We start from the raw sequence: 16,077 nt of genomic DNA, 5'->3' as shown, positions 1-16,077 counted from the left end.
GGGTCTCATCCTGTGTACAAGATGGAGCTGGTAGACAGCCGACCTGGACACAGAATTGACCTGTGGCTCCATGGACAGCTGTGAGTCCAAAATGACTCTCAGGCTGCGCACCTGGTCCTTCTGGGGCACAGTTATCCCATTCAGGATCCCGCTCGTTGTCTTGGCTTGTGCCATAGCCGTGCGCAACCCCTCTGACAGGGAGAGGTTGTGCGTGGCCTGTATGCTGCTCTTTGGGGCTGGGGGGGAAATAAGATTTTTTCCCCTTGATTTCCCCCTCTAAAAACTAGGTGCGCCCTATGGTCCGGTGCGCCTTATGGAGTGAAAAATACGGTATGTATCCCTTTATATTCACAGTCTGGCACAGTTACCGTATTTTTCGCACCATAGGACGCACCGGCCCATAGGACGCACCTAGTTTTTTGGGGGGGAAATAAAGGGGGGAAAAAATATTTCCCACCCAGGTGCGCTGTGCTAAGCCCGAAGCTTGGGGCGTGCGGAGCTCAGCGCGCCTCAAGTTTCTGGGTGCCGGCAAGGTCTCAACTAGCCATGGGAGAGCCGCGCGGCTCTCCCAGGGCTAGCGGACCACTGCGCTAATCCCGAAGCTTGGGGCGTGCAGAGCTCAGCGCGCCCCAAGCTTCTGGGTGCCGGCAAGGTCTCCGCTAGCCGTGGGAGAGCCCCGCGACTCTCCCAGGGCTAGCGGAGCGCTGCGCTAATCCCGAAGCTTGGGGCGTGCAGAGCTCAGCGCGCCCCAAGCTTCTCGGTGCCGGCAAGGTCTCCGCTAGCCCTGGGAGAGCTGGGTCTCCCATGGCTAGGGGATAGCTTCCTGAAGCCTGGAGAGCGAGAGGGATCGGTGCGCACCGACCCCCCTCGCTCTCCAGGCTTCAGTGAAAGCCTGCATTTGCTCCATAGGACGCACACACATTTCCCCTTCATTTTTGGAGGGGAAAAAGTGCGTCTTATAGAGCGAAAAATACGGTATATCCACAGCTATGGTAGGGGAGAGCGTGTGATGCACAAAGATGCTGTTTTATTTCAGGGACCACTGGTGGGTTGCCACGCACAACTGGGCACCCTGCCAAGCATCCCTCTGCCCCAGAGAACTTGGAGGTGGCATTTAGAAGAGAGACTCTGAGCTGATCTCCATAGTTCTTCCTAGAATCTAGAGCTCAGATTCATAGACCCTCTCTACAAAACACCCAACTTTTCAAGAACATCTACAGCTTTGAGCGATTAGAGGTATGTTGGTTGCCTTCCAAAACAGAGCGCAAAGGCTTGCCTGTTCAGAATGATAGAAGGAAACATTGCCATCATTCTGATTTGGCTTCTCATGGACTCTCTCTCTCTCTCTCTCTCTCTCTCTCTCTCTCTCTCTCTCTCTCTCTCATTTCCTTCTCATACAGTGAGGGGGGAAAGTATTTGATCCCCTGCTAAATTTGCCCATTTGCCCTCTGACGAAGAAATGACCAGTCCATAATTTTAATGGTAGGTTTATTGTAGCTGTGAGAGACAGAATAACAACAGGAAAACCCCCCAGAAACCCAGAAGACAAAAGTCAGAGATTGATGTGCATTATAATGAGTTAAATTTGATCCCTTTGCAAAAGATGACTTAGTACTTGGTGGCAAAACCCTTGTTGGCAATTACAGAGGTCAGACGTTTCTTGTAGGTGGCCACCAGGTTTGCACACATCTCAGGAGGTTGGGAAAAAGCACCAAAACAAAAGCCAGCTCCAGATGGCTGGAATGCAAAACAGTGCAGATGTACTGTTGGAGAAAAGGTGGAGCCTATTCTCTGTACTGAGCACCGGATGTTAGCTCAGTGTGTCATCTGACCTGTGCTGGAAGTACAGGGGAGGAGTGTGAGACTCTTCTGATGGAGTCTGAAGGGAACAGTCACATTTCTATGTACTGTTGAGTGACAGGAATAAAACATGTAAATAGGACTCCTGTCTGTCTCATTTCTCCTCCCTGGGAGAATGCAGGGAGGGAGAGAGAAGCAGAGAGAAGCAGAGGGTGTGTTTTCCTCACATCTAATGAGGGAAATCGCCGGTTTATGACCTAGCCTGCCGGGAGAAGCAGCGGAGAGGTCATCCAGTATCTCGCTCAATTGCCTCGGGGGAGGCCAGGTACCTCTGCCTGTGAGCTGAAGATATTGACATATGGCAGCCTTCGGATGGTTTCGATTCATCGGACATCTGCATGAGAGGCTGGTGGATTGTCCTCCTCTGCTCCAAAGGAGGAGGAGAAGCGTCTGAAAGAAGCCAGAGGCTCAACAGACAGCTGGTGGAAAGAAGAGGTGTTTTCCAGAGCAACAAAGTTCAAGGTATGCTGCATTTCGGGCTAAAAGTGTGAACGCAGTTGGATTGATTCCCTGGTTCACGGAGCTGCGTTTCAAAGAAAACAAAAGCTCCGGGAGAAGAGGCCTGCATTCCACAAATTCTTGTGGTTAAGATAAGAAGTCCTATTGGAATGCATTGTTGCTAAGTAACGGTCCTGGAAAGTTACTAGCAGAGAGGCTGGATTATGAAGCTTGAGAAAAGCGAAACAAAACCAGAGAGTGTTTTGGCTACAAAGTTTACGTGCTCTTGGAAGGGACTTTCAATAGCAGCCTGAGTTTAGCTGCCAGGTGCAAAGAGCGTAAACAATTTGCAGTTTGCTGCGTGAGAAAGGAAAAAACAACTGTTGGATTTTACAGTTTGTTTGACAGTGTGAGAGAGGCTTGGATTCAAAATGGATGCCAAGAAGGGGGGAGGCTTGCCTAACTCATCTCCCCTGACCAGAGACAGTTATTCATCAGGGTCTAGATGGATAACTACCCCAGAAGGGGTGAGCCAAGATGATGCTGGCCAAGTTCCTAAGAGCTCAACGAAAGCTGAGGAGAGCTTTGACCCCAGAGGGGAGAGTGCAGGAACTGTGGCTGTTGGAACTGTTGGTGTTCCTGAACAAGGTGCAATGGGTGTTGCTGACAGGGGGAGGGAGGAACGGAGTTCAAATCTCACCACTGATGATGCTACTGGGAAGCATGGAGTAGCATTGAGTGCTGTCCGATGCTACAATTGTGGACAGACTGGGCATCTACAGCGAAACTGTAAGAAGCCGCGCCAGTCAAGAGGAGCAAAGAGCAGCTCTACGAAGCCTGAGGCGTCAGGCAAAAGCCGTACCAAGTGCCAGGTGAAACCTGCAAAGGCTATGATGGCGAAAGGAACCACGCCAGATGTTGGGAACTCGTTCATAATTGACACGGGCTCAACGGTTCATATGTGCCCGCACAGACAACTGCTTACGACGTTGAAGAAGCAAAGCTTCGCTGTGAAACAGGCCAACGGTCAAGAGTTGGAAGCGACCGGAATTGGAACTGTGTATCTTGAGAGTCTGAACTTGACTATAAGTGATGTTTACCTGGTTCCAGAACTGAGATTTAATCTGCTGAGCGTGTCGCAGATTGCAAAGAAAGGACTGAAACTGTCCTATGATGCTAAAAGCTGCAAGATCTACAAAGATGGAGAACTGTTTCTTACTGCCAAAGAGAAAGATGGACTGTATTTGTTGACTTTTGATCAAAGTGATTACATGAAATGTAATTCTTCTGTTTCTAACGAAATCTCTCTTGCAGGTGTGACTAGTGTGAGCACCAGGAAGGTGACCAAGACCAAGAAGGTCGACAGAGCATTTCAGCGGGTGTATGCTGATGTGATTGGTCCTCTAGAACCATCTAGGGGCAATGCAAAATATTACCTTTTGTGTGTGGATTGTTTCACTAATTATTCTTGGGTTTATATGATGGAGAAACCGCAAGAAACTTTAGAAAAGTTTCAGGAGTTTTGTGACAAGGTTAAAAATATGCATGATGCTAACATTGATTGTCTTTTCACAGATCACAAGCAAGTTTTTCTGTTACAGAAGTTTCAAAAGTTCCTGGATGGAAAAGGGATAGACCACAAAGTTGCAGTTTCGCAAGAAGCGTGGAACAGGGGGGTCTGTGTTAGAGTGAACAAAGAATTGCAAAAGGGGATGAATGCGCAATTGCTGAGTTCACATTTGCCACATGAATATTGGGCCGAATCGCTAGCGTCCTATCTTCATGTGTGGTTGAGAAAGGTCTCAACAGAGTTGGGATGTTCTCCTTTTGAGAAGCTGTTCAATAGAAAACCTTCTGTTGCCTATTTTAAGGTTTTCGGGTCTCATGTGAGAACAGAAGCTCCAGGTGGAGTAAAGAATGCCAGAGGCATTTTTGTGGGTTATGAAAAGGGTCTCTACAGAGTAATTTTGTCTGAATCTGGTCAGGTGATTCTCACAAAGTTCCTAGAGAGTGCTCCAAAGCAAGAGCGGATAGTACAGACATTTCCCACAGGTGACAATTCAGATGATGATAATGATTTTTCTGATGTCACAGATTACAGTGGTACTGATGATGATGACAGTGATAGCTCAGAGAGTTCAGTTGTAACAGTCATTGAGAGGAAATCTCACACAATGGATAGACCTTCACAGGTGAAGGAAGAACCACTGATTGCTACTGGTTCTCAACAGAGTCCAAAGGTTGAACCAGTGAGCACAGAGGATCAGAACCTCATACGCAGGTCTGAGAGAGTTGCAAAGGGTGTACCACCAAAGAGGTACTCAAAAGAGTTTGCTAACTTAGCTGTTGCATGTGTTGCTATTGTTAACAACTCAAAGCAGGTTGAAGCAGTGTCTAAGTCAGAGACAAAGACACAACAGAGGGTAGCTAGCCAAGGTAATGCAGAGGCACTCATTCCTTGGAAGCCAGACAACCAGAGAGGTACACTGGTGAAACCAGTGGTGGGGAGTTCCAAGGGTGGAACTGAAACAACAGGGGACTGTTATATGTATAACAACTGTTTGTTCTCTTCTCTGGATCATGTTTTGCCAATTGATGCTTTTGGGGGAGGATGTTGGGAAAAAGCACCAAAACAAAAGCCAGCTCCAGATGGCTGGAATGCAAAACAGTGCAGATGTACTGTTGGAGAAAAGGTGGAGCCTATTCTCTGTACTGAGCACCGGATGTTAGCTCAGTGTGTCATCTGACCTGTGCTGGAAGTACAGGGGAGGAGTGTGAGACTCTTCTGATGGAGTCTGAAGGGAACAGTCACATTTCTATGTACTGTTGAGTGACAGGAATAAAACATGTAAATAGGACTCCTGTCTGTCTCATTTCTCCTCCCTGGGAGAATGCAGGGAGGGAGAGAGAAGCAGAGAGAAGCAGAGGGTGTGTTTTCCTCACATCTAATGAGGGAAATCGCCGGTTTATGACCTAGCCTGCCGGGAGAAGCAGCGGAGAGGTCATCCAGTATCTCGCTCAATTGCCTCGGGGGAGGCCAGGTACCTCTGCCTGTGAGCTGAAGATATTGACAATCTTGTCCCACTCCTCTTTGCAGATCTTCTCCAAGTCAGTAAGATTTTGAGGCTGATGTGTAGCTACTCGAACCTTCAGCTTCCTCCACAGATTTTCAATGGGATTAAGGTCTGGAGACTGGCTAGGCCACTCCAGGACCTAGGGTCATCTAGTCCAACCCCTCGCCATGCCCAAATCCAGCCAGTAAAAGTCCCTGGCTGCTTGAGGATTGGAAGCCAGATTTCCTACCAACAGACCCAACAGACACTTGAGCCAGTGCTCTGTTATTTACTGCAAACCACCAAGGTGGTTAGCATAAAAGAGGACTAAAGATCTGAAATAATAGAACCGGATCTTTCTCTCTCTCTCTCTTTTTGCCCTAGACAAACACATTCTTACATCTGTTCAAAGAGCCATATTTACTATAATTCTTCTCTAATGGGAAACCTGCACAATCATTAATGCTATCAGCGTATGTCTTGATTTAATATGTCTTATGAAAAGCAGCTTAGTTATTGATATCCTCTCTCTCTTTTCATTTTGGCAGATGAAAGGCGCCTTTTTGTGTTTCGGGAATATTTGCTACATAAAAGTTAATGTGGAAGAGATGATTCAATATCCTACAGCAAGCCTCGGAGCAAACAATACCTAAATATTTAAACACAGAGTGGAGATGAATGCTACGCCGCACTAATATTGTTTTTCTGTATCCCCCCCCTCCTCTTTTTGATGCACAGTCTTTGTGCCGATAAAATGAGCTATGAATCCTTTGATTTAGCCGTTTTACGAAGCAGGCCGTAAATTTTGAGTTAACTGTTGCATCCTGATTGAAAATCCATACAAAGTCCATCCACAGATTGAAATGAATTTGTACATTTAGGAAGGCAATAGAGGAACACCCCTCTTCTTAGCCTTCCTAGCAGGATCAGGTGCTCCAGGACACAGATAAGAAAAACCAGAGAGAGCCAGTGTGGTGTAGTGGTTAAGAGCGATAGTCTCGTAATCTGGGGAACCGGGTTCGCGTCTCCGCTCCTCCACATGCAGCTGCTGGGTGACCTTGGGCCAGTCACACTTCTCTGAAGTCTCTCAGCCCCACTCACCTCGCAGAGTGTTTGTTGTGGGGGAGGAAGAGAAAGGAGAATGTGAGCCGCTTGGAGACTCCTGAAGGGGAGTGATAAAGCGGGATATCAAATCCAAACTCTTCTTCTGGATCAAGCCAAAGGGTCCTCATCCAATTAGGGGCTTTGTAGACCACAAGCTTAGCGTGAGCCAACCATGTGATACAGCAGCAAAAACTTCTAATGCAATTCTAGGCTGCATCAAGCCTCCAGACCAAGGGAAGGGATAGTCCTGCTCTCTTCTGCTTTACTCACCTGGAGTAGGGTTACCAGATGTCCCCGTTTCCCGGGGACAGTCCCTGGGTTTGCAAATAAGTCCGCGGACAAATTCCAGCCCCGGAATGTCCCCGGATTTCATCTAACATCCCCGGGAAATGCAGCAGCGGCAGTCTCAGCAGCCCGGAGCAGTTGGCTCTGGCTGGCTTCAGGAGCTGCTGGGAAGTCCCCATCTGATGGTGGTGCAGGGGCTCAAAGATGCAGCTTCCGGGCTGCCTCCACCTTCCCTGACCCCCGCAACTCAGCTGTGAAGGGAGGCTTCATGCTGCCTATTGGAGCAGCCTCCCAACTCCTACTTGCGTGCAAACAGGAGCATGGCGGGGATCTCTCAGCTGTGAAGGGAGGCTTCACGCTGCCTATCAGAGCTTGCGTGCAAGCAGGAGGGGGCAGGGATCTCTCAGTTAGGCAACAGGAAGCCTCCCTTCCCAGCTGAGGGATCCCTGCCCCCTCCTGCTTGCACGCAAGTAGGAATGGGATTGGGGCTGCTCCGATGGGAAGGGAGGCATTGCGCTGCCCGAGCCTCGCCACCACCGCTGCTCTCGGCCCTCTTTCTCCAACTTCCATGCCTGACCCACCGCGCAGCAGCTCTCCCCCCCCCCCAAGAACCAACAACTCAGGGGCTGCCCAGGCTCATGGAGAAAGGAGATAGAAGCCTCAGAGGAAGGGGAAACATGGTGGTTGAGGTCAAGGCGGCCACAGCCCCTCTGCCACCGCCATCGCTTGCAGCATCAACGTCCTGAACATGTAGTATTTATGTATGTATTTTTTTATTTAAAGTGTCCCCAGATTCATTGAAAAAAATCTGGTAACCTTAACCTGGAGTCCTGTGTCCAGTTTTCTGCTGCTCCAGAGGATAGGATCCGAACCTATGGATGCAAATTACAAGAAAGTAGGTTCCTCCTAAACATTAGGAAGAACTTTCTAAGAGCTTTTGACAGAGGAATGGTCAACCTTGGGAGGTGGTGGACTCTCCTTCCTTGGAAGTTTTTAAGCAGAGGTTGGATGGCCATCTGTCTGGGATTATTTAGCTGTGATTCCTGCATTGCAAGGGTTAGACTAGAAGACCTTTGGGGTCCCCTTCAACTCCACAGTTCTACGATTCTATGCTAATTCATCATCCTGTTCTCACATAGGGTAATGGCCTCCCATCTCCATGGGCTTCCCTGGTGATTTCAAAGAGGCGGCTTTCAACCAGGGACTAAAGAGGAGATGTGTGCAGAGCAAACTCTTCCACTGAATTGGGAAACACAAGCAGACAGGAGTTCCACAAGTACATTGGAGCAGCACATAGGAAACTTGAGGTTTTTGAAGATATTTGCATAACCACTTAAAATCTGGAACCGTGTGACCAATGGCTAAGTGACTTTTCCCTCAGTTTTAAAGTGAGGATGGATGGATGACTCTGTCAATTTCAGTTTCTCTCAATTTCTCATTTTTCTGGTCTGAAGTTATATTCTCCACATGGCACTCTTTTTTTTTTTAAGTTCATTGAAAGTTCTTTTAAGTTTTTCAAGTTCTATGAAAACCATCAGCACCTCAGTGTGAATTTCTAATATGTGTTTGTATTTGTTGATTTCCTTGAATATCTACAAAACACACTTTCCTATGAACAACAGGCAGTGCACACCACGCAACAGTTACAGCAGCAGCAACAAAATACAGTGGGATCTTGATTTCGAATGCTGACAACCCGGAAGTGAATGCTTCCATTTTCAAACGTGCCTCGGAAGTTGAATGGCTTCCGAAGCGTGTTTCTCCATTTTTCCAATGGGTTTTGCCAACCGGCAATTGTGCCTTGGTTGTTGAACATTTCGGAAGTTGGATGGTCTTCTGGAATGGATTATGTTCAACAACCAAGGTTCCACTGTAAAGGTAAAGGGACCCCTGACCATTAGGTCCAGTCGTGACCAACTCTGAGGTTGTGGCGCTCATCTTGCTTTATTGGCCGAGGGAGCCGGCGTACGGCTTCCGGGTCATGTGGCCAGCAGGACTAAGCTGCTTCTGGCGAACCAGAGCAGCGCACGGAAACGCCGTTTACCTTCCCACCGGAGTGGTACCTATTTATCTACTTGCACTTTGACGTGCTTTCGAACTGCTAGGTTGGCAGGAGCAGCGACCAGGCAACGAGAGCTCACCCCGTCGCAGGGATTCGAACCGCCGACCTTCTGATCGGCAAGTCCTAGGCTCTGTGGTTTAACCCACAGTGCCACCCGTGTCCCACAATGGATTATGTTCAACAATCGAGGTTCCACTGTACTTGCATGTAATTTTGCCTAACATGCATATTCCTTCTCCCCCCCCCCATGTGAAAAAAATTGGAAAAACACGAATTTTGAAGGATGGCTGTGTCTTGATTCTCACATTCTCTTGGAAAGTGTGAATTAAGGATCACCACCTTAATCTGAATGGAATCCATCCCCTATCGCTCTTTGCAAGTCACCTGACTTTCAGCATCCTGTTGGGAAGCCAGTGACCTTTCTCTCGCCCCTCTTCCCATTCGCTTCTGCTTCTCTTTCTTCAGACGCTAAAATCCTGGGCAGGGACTGCCATTACATTTGTGCGCAGCCCCTACATTATTGATTGGGGCACTTAAGAAGTATTAAATAATTTGCTGCCTACACTCTCCTCATAAAATTGTGGGTTTGCAGCATTCCTACGAAATTCCTCTGAAACCCAGCCAGATGGGCGTGGTATAAATAAAAAATTGTTGTTGTTGTGCTGACCATTAAAGCCCTAAATGGTCTCAGCCCAGTATACCTGAAGGAGCGTCTCCACTCCCATTCTCCTGCCTGGACACTGAGGTCCAGCTCCGAGGGCCTTCTGGAGGTTCCCTCACTGCGAGAAGCCAAGTTACAGGGAACCAGACTGAGAGCCTTTTTGCAGACCCTCCACGTGTCCCTAATTTCCAGGGACAGTCCTGAATTTATAGAAGCATCCCAGTTTCTGATTTGATCCTGGAATGTCCCGCTTTTCCTTAGGGTGTCCTGTCTGAAATATACTCGGAGTCGAGAGTGGATTTCATGCTCTTTATTCAGCTCATAGTGGTGAGGAGGAATGAAAGTTCCCCCAAAGTATCTGCTTTATATACATTATTTACACAATGGGCTGCACGTGATTGGCTAATTCCGGAATTCTCCTGTAGGCCAATCAGGTTGTGGATTCACTTCCATCTGGAGCTGGATTGGGTGGCTCCTGCAGACCAATCATATTGCTGCATTGTTCTAGGACCAATCAGACTGCTGCATTCTGAATGCTATTGTTCTAGGACCAATCAGACTGCTGCATTTTGAATCCTATTGTTCTAGGACCAATCAGACTGCTGCATTTTGGATCCTATTCAAGTCAGTACATAACACAGTCCAACCCCCTGCAATGTAGGAATCTCAACAGAAAGCATACATGACAAATGCCCATCCAACCTTAAAAAGCTCGAGGGAATCTCCTTTCTTGTAACTTGAATCCATTGGGATCATTAGGGAAGGAATGGACAGTGACCAGGAAGATGGAGCCACTCCACTATGAGGAAAAGCTACAACATCTGGGACTCCTTTATTTAGAGAAAAGGCAAGCAAGAGGCAACATGATAGGTTATAGAATCGTGCATGGCATGGGAAAAGTGGATAGAGAGAAGTTTCCTCCCCACTCTGTCTTAACACTGGAACTTGTGGACATCCAATGAAAGTTATAAAAGAAAGTATTCTTCACACAGTGCATAGTTAAGCTATGGAACTCACTGCCACTGGGAGCAGAGATGACTCCCCTCTGTCAAGGATTCTTTAGCGGAGATTCTAGAACCAACATCCACGCACGCTGCCCAAAGCTCAGCAGAGGAAGGGTAGGATGGGACTATATGACTATATGTTGTTGTCGTTTAGTTGTGTCCGACTCTTCGTGACCCCCTGGACCAGAGCACGCCAGGCACTCCTGTCTTCCACTGCCTCCCGCAGTTTGGTCAAACTCATGCTGGTAGCTTCCAGAACATTGTCCCACCATCTCGTCCTCTGTCGTCCCCTTCTCCTTGGGCCCTCCATCTTTCCCAACATCAGGGTCTTTTCCAGGGAGTCTTCTCTTCTCATGAGGTGGCCAAAGTCTTGGAGCCTCAGCTTCAGGATCTGTCCTTCCAGTGAGCACTCAGGGCTGATTTCCTCCAGAATGGAGAGGTTTGATCTTCTTGCAGTCCATGGCACTCTCAAGAGTCTCCTCCAGCACCAGAATTCAAAAGCATCAATTCTTTGGCGATCAGCCTTCTTTATGGTCTGGCTCTCACTTCCATACACCACTACTATACTATACTATACTACACTTCCATACATGACTATATAGTACATGGGATTTTTAAAAAATGAACCCACCACAAAATCCGGTCTGTGCCAAAGATATATTGGATCCATGTTGCAGACCTCATGTTGCAGACATCAAAAAACCCACATACAGCCAAAAGATGATGATGGAAAGAATATTCCGGTCTGCAACTTCCCCATCTCTTATTTGTTTTAAGTTTTTAACGAGGGTAGGCAAAAGCGAGCTCTTGCATCACTTGAAGGCAATTTCAATTAGAGCAATCTCTAGCGATCTAATATTCTTATCATACAAGTCGTACAGCATAAATATTTCATGCTGTATTTAGCATGCTCTTTTTTTAATAATGAAGAGAGTTCTGTGCCTACCTAGGAGAGCTTTTTTTTCTTCTTCTGAGGGTGAAGGCTGCTGACGATGCAGAGGGGAAGCGGGGGGGGGGGATGGAGGCGGCCCTGGGGAGCCCGTCTTGCTTTAGGGCAAAATTCAGGATGCATAACAAGGAGTGAAGCTGGGATTCTCCCTGCGGCCCAAAGCAAAGGGGGGAGAGTCTGGATTTTGCCCTCTGATTTGGGAACATCCGCAACAGCAGCCCTGAAAGAAAACCAGAGAAATCCCTTGGAGGGTCTCGGAGGGACTACAAAGGAACGTTCAGCGCTTGAGAGCTTCCCATGGTGTTCATATGCAAGAGGCAGTGTGGTGCAGTGGTTAGAGTGTCAGACTAGGACCTGGGAGAGACCAGGATTCAAACCCTCATTCAGCAATGAAGTTCACTGGAGGAAAACTATGTCTGTCGCCTTGAATGCCAGGAGAAGAGGCAGGAAAGAAATGTAGCAAAATAAATAAGTGTCCTTATGTAGCCCCTTCAAGTCATTTTACTGTGTCCCCAGGTACAGAACCCTCTGATTTTTACGCCACTGAAATGTCACCTGTGTAGAAACTTCTTCTTCTTCTTCTTTGGCGATCCCTTGTAGCCAAGTAAGATTGCCTTCCATAAATACGGTTTTAACAATAAGTCCGTAAGTGATTGTGGAGGCCAATTCTGGATCCACACGTCCTTCTACAGTGGGGACATTTGTTTCCATGCGAGAGTTGATCACGGTGTGGATGTGCCAGGCGTGCCTTCCTCTTAGCACATTTCTCCCTTGCGTCCTGAGTTCGAGTGTCGTCAAAGCCCATGACACCTTTGGTAAAGGCTGTTCTCCAACTGGAGTGCTCGCAGGCCAGTGTTTCCCAGTTGTTGGTGTTTATACTACATTTTTAAAGATTTGCCTTGAGAGAGTCTTCAAACCTCTTTTGTTGACCACCAGCATTACGCTTTCCATTTTTAAGTTCAGAATAGAGTAGTTGCTTTGGAAGACGATCATCAGGCATCCGCACAACACAACCAGTCCAACGAAGTTGATGTTGAAGAATCATTGCTTCACCACACGTGATCTTTGCTTCTTCCAGTCCACTGGTATTAGTTTGCCTGTCTTCCCAAGTGATGTAGAAACATAAGATGCTTCACCCATCCCCAGTCTTTGCCAATCCTGGGAACATGATCTCTGGAAGGATGTCCATAAGGGAATGTAGCTTATAAAAAAAACCAGCTGGTCTCTGCCGGTGCTCCTTAATTCTGGAGGGAAGGGGAAATCTGTCGGAACCAGAGCTTGTTAATTAGGACGACAGCCCAGGAATGTCGACCGAGTGGCATCTCTGCGTCCCTCTGTTGCAATCCGACTGGGGCCTCGAATTGAAACACGATTCTCACCCTTTGCCCCCTGCACCAGTTTGTACAAGCTTCCTGGCAGGCAAATCATTAATTAAAAATAGTTGGGAAATCACACTCAAAACTAAATTGGAATAATTAATCCCCCGTGTGCTGAATTTGAGGCAGGGGAGGCGAGGGGAGGTATTAATAAATAAATATTTAAATTGACAGAAGCTTTGGATCCAAGGCTTCTAGGAAGGGCACTGCGCTCCAATTCTTGATCATGCGAAAGCTGTACTGAATGGAGGCTGCAGCGTTCTTTCAGCTTGCGGAAAAATAATCACAAATCCATGACTCCCAATTTTATGCATTTTTTGTGGTGGTGGTGGGGTAAAAATGATTGTTGTTTGGGGAGAAAGTTCCCCTCTTTTTAAATCAAGCATTCCATCTCTTATTCCAATGTAACCAAGTTCTGTGCTGCAGAAAAGTAAAACTTTCCAAGAACTGGCCCCAGATAGTTCACAACCTTCTTCTTGGGAGTTTGTGACATAACTAGAGCTTTTATGATGCTGCTGTTTATTATTTTAGGCTACTTTTATTTATTTCTGTTTTACATTGCTATGCATATTTGGGTCATGTGTTCATTGAAGGGGGGCTAATTAGATGATTCTTGGGGTCCCTTCCAACTCTACAATTCTACGATTCTCTGATTATGTGACACTAGGACTTGTGCGCTGTTAGGATTCCTGTTCCATGATTGCAGTCATGGGATCGTTGCCTTTCACATGGCGGTGTATGTTTTGACTCCACAGAGTGGGAAGTGACGGAGACAGGATGTTTGTGTTCCTGTGTTCCGTGAAGTGGGACTATTGTCCTTTGTCCTTTCTCTTTGCTGTCTGATGCTAGAGAGAGAGGGAGCCATGTTGCAGTGCTCTGTGTGGGTTGATATGTAAAAAAAAAGTAGATTAGCCAAAATGCTGAGTTGCTGAGGTCTGTCCCGCAAGATGCACAAACTCTGCGGATCCCTAAGTGTACCAGTGTCGGTTGGCATCGGTCCCTGTGATGTTCAGACTGAAGAAAGCTTATGAAGCTCCCGAACGATCGACCAGGAGGGAGGGAACATGTCAGTTGGGCATGTGTCTCTGCCAGGGTCCTACTCGAGTGTAGGCTGAACTCCTGACAACTTGTGGACATCCAGAGAAGCTGAACGTTGCCAGGTTCAGGACAGATAAAAGAAAGTGTTTCTTCATTCAGCGCAGAGCTAAACTGTGGAACTCCCTCGAGCAGGAGACAGGGATGGCCACCAAACTGGATGGTTTGAAGAGAGGATTGGACAAATTCGTGGGCTAACGATGGCTCCTAGCTATGATGACTATGCTGTGCCTCCAGGGCTGGATTTAGGTTTGATGAGGCCCTCAGCTACCGAAGGTAATGGGGGCCCTTTATATGTCCTGCTGTCCATTGTCAACAACAAATTGTCGCTGTTTTTTGTGTTGGATATATGCTATATGGTCACTGATGGACCTAATAGGTATCTAAAGCCATTTGCACATAACAGTCCATGCAGAATGTAGGCACCCTGTATATAGGTAAAGGTAAAGGGACCCCTGACCATTAGGTCCAGTCATGACCGACTCCGGGGTTGCTGGGCTCATCTCGCTTTATTGGCCGAGGGATCCAGCATACAGCTTCCGGGTCATGTGGCCAGCATGACTAAGCCGCTTCTGGCGAACCAGAGCAGCGCACGGAAACGCTGTTTACCTTCCCGCCAGAGCGGTACCTATTTGTCTACTTGCATTTTGATGTGCTTTCGAACTGCCAGGTTGGCAGGAGCAGGGACCGAGCAACGGGAGCTCACCCGATCGTGGGGATTCGAACCGCCGACCTTCTGATCGGCAAGTCCTAGGCTCTGTGGTTTAACCCACAGCGCCACCCGCATCCCATCCTATATATACAAAGGAGCAAACCAGTGATATTTTAGGGAGCAGGCTAGCAGGCAGGGCCCATGACTTACATCATAGGAGCCTACACAACACAAAACACTGTTGCTGGATGTAGGTTTTATTTTACTTGTCTTTTATCTTATATTTTGGAAATGTAAATCCAGGTTTTTTTCCCTTTAAAATTTTTTGGGGCGCCCAAGAGAGTGGGGCCCTAAGCTACAGCTTGTTGAGCTTATACGTAAATCCAGCACTGAGGGCAGCCCTGGACCCTGCTGTTGCGTCGCCTGGGGCTGCTAATATGAGCTGCACAAGGGAGGAGGCCGGAAGCAGCAGCCATGGAGAGGCAGCGGGATTCTCCGTTGCAGCCACTGCCATCACTCAAGACTGGCTCCTCCTCCTCTCTGAACTCAGCAGCGGTAGCACTGGCAGGGGAAATGGGAACATTCCTGGATCAAAGCAGAAGCTGGGACAGCTTTCATAATTCTGGGACTTTTCCCGGAAGATAGGGGCACTTGGAGGGTATGATATCGGGAAATTGCTCCATGCTCATCGGGCAGCAAAAGTGCTGTTGTTGGACATTTTCCATATCTGCTATTGAGTCCCTGGAGCACAGAATCACACAAAGTGGAGTACTACAATATATCCAAAACAATGGGGGAAATTGGAAGGATCTCAAAAGAGAAGATAGACAGGGACTGGAAGGTGTTTAAAAGATACTTGCAAAACCATATCGAAAAATCAGAACTCCTATTAGAATAAACAAGTTCCGTTTCAAACACTGAAATACTGAATAAGATGGATAACAATGTGTAATAGAAAAAGAAGTATGAAATAAGGCTAAAGGTGTGTGAAAGAAAGTAATAGAAGTGGAAAGAAATTGCAATTGAGTAGATTGGAAGTCTAACACAAAGGTGGGGTGAGGGGTGGTGGATGGTGATGGGAAAATGAATTATTTGTGGGATTGAGTGTAAGTATGTTTGAACACTTTTAAGGATTGTATGAAATGTATGTTTGTATGCTTCTATATATGTAATATATGTGGATTAATGATGAACTATTTTAACATATATATATGTATATATATATATATATATATAGAATCACACAAAGTGGCAACCAACCTTGCAGGATTTAACAGGATTTATTTGAAATGCATATGCAGGACAAAGGTACAGAGCAATAAATTTGCAATCTGCACCCCTCAGTCAGGGTGCGCCCACTTTTTACACCCCTTAGAATGCATAGACACGTGTTCACATGCATAACATGTGATTTACACTTGTGTTACCCTCCTCCTTTTCAGTTTGCCTCCTCCTTTTCAGCCTCCCCTTGCCTCCCCTTGTCTGGGGTTACAATTATACCCATTCAACCTTGCTTATTATCTCTTTTTTTTTTAATA

At 47.1% G+C, this 16,077-nt stretch overlaps 1 long non-coding RNA gene across 1 annotated transcript in view; it reads left to right on the top strand.

Moving 5' to 3' along the window:
- The first annotated feature begins 3,914 nt into the window (after positions 1–3,914).
- The window catches only part of LOC308470365, a 127,070-nt gene continuing 114,907 nt past the window's right edge, over positions 3,915–16,077 (top strand). The window contains exon 1 of the long non-coding RNA XR_013982393.1: positions 3,915–4,679. This is a non-coding gene — a long non-coding RNA (uncharacterized lncRNA). The remainder of the gene's footprint in view (positions 4,680–16,077) is intronic.

The sequence above is a fragment of the Podarcis pityusensis genome (genome assembly GCF_964106645.2).
Source record: "Podarcis pityusensis genome assembly, chromosome: 1".
In the NCBI taxonomy this organism is placed as follows: Eukaryota; Metazoa; Chordata; class Lepidosauria; order Squamata; family Lacertidae; genus Podarcis; species Podarcis pityusensis.
Note: the sequence above shows the minus strand (reverse complement) of the source record. Positions and strands in the feature narration are given on the sequence as shown.